We start from the raw sequence: 715 nt of genomic DNA, 5'->3' as shown, positions 1-715 counted from the left end.
TTTCGCGAGTGACGTGACTGAGAGCACGTCTGGCGCCCAGCTTTTCGCGTTGCCGCTCCTCGTCGGTCGCCGGAGGGACACAATTCCGGAGGGCTGTCACCTCCCCTCCGCGGAATCGCCCGAGATTTCGCAAGCTTGTTTGATCCGTGCTCGCGCGAATTATTTATTTCACGGGAGCACGTGACAATATATATATATATATATTGTGACCGCACTTTTCTCTTGTGTCGGACTACAAGATCGGTCGTTGACCGACACTAATCCGGCCAAATGCAACGATTACATTAACTCGCAATTACGCAGCAACCAAAAACGCGAAGTTGGGCGCCAGGCACGAGCGGGCGTGCCACCTTTCGAATTATCACGCGGAATCGAAATCTCGAACGCGGTAGAGGGGCGGTTCGTAGGGTGCGGAGGAATGTGGAAGAGCAAGGGCGAGATCGAATACTCAAAATGTTAGTATCAAGTAACAGATATATTTACGTGTGCTGGAATTCACAGGCGATTCGTTTGGCCGCGACCATGGTAGAAAGACAAGGGTATGCTCATCCGGTGGACGAATTTAGAAAGCTCTTGCGCAGCAGCTTGCCTACGTCACATTCGTGCAGTCTCGGCAACATCCGGCGTACTTCGGCCGGATAAAATGGCTGCCAGACGGCCGAACGATGGACGCTTATTGGACGTTTTGCATTGCGGGCGCACATGCTTGTTTAAA

The sequence above is a fragment of the Wasmannia auropunctata genome, unplaced genomic scaffold, assembly GCF_000956235.1.
Source record: "Wasmannia auropunctata unplaced genomic scaffold, wasmannia.A_1.0 LD336106.1, whole genome shotgun sequence".
In the NCBI taxonomy this organism is placed as follows: domain Eukaryota; kingdom Metazoa; phylum Arthropoda; class Insecta; order Hymenoptera; family Formicidae; genus Wasmannia; species Wasmannia auropunctata.
The sequence above is the reverse complement of the archived record's forward strand: the minus strand, read 5'-3'. Positions refer to the sequence as shown.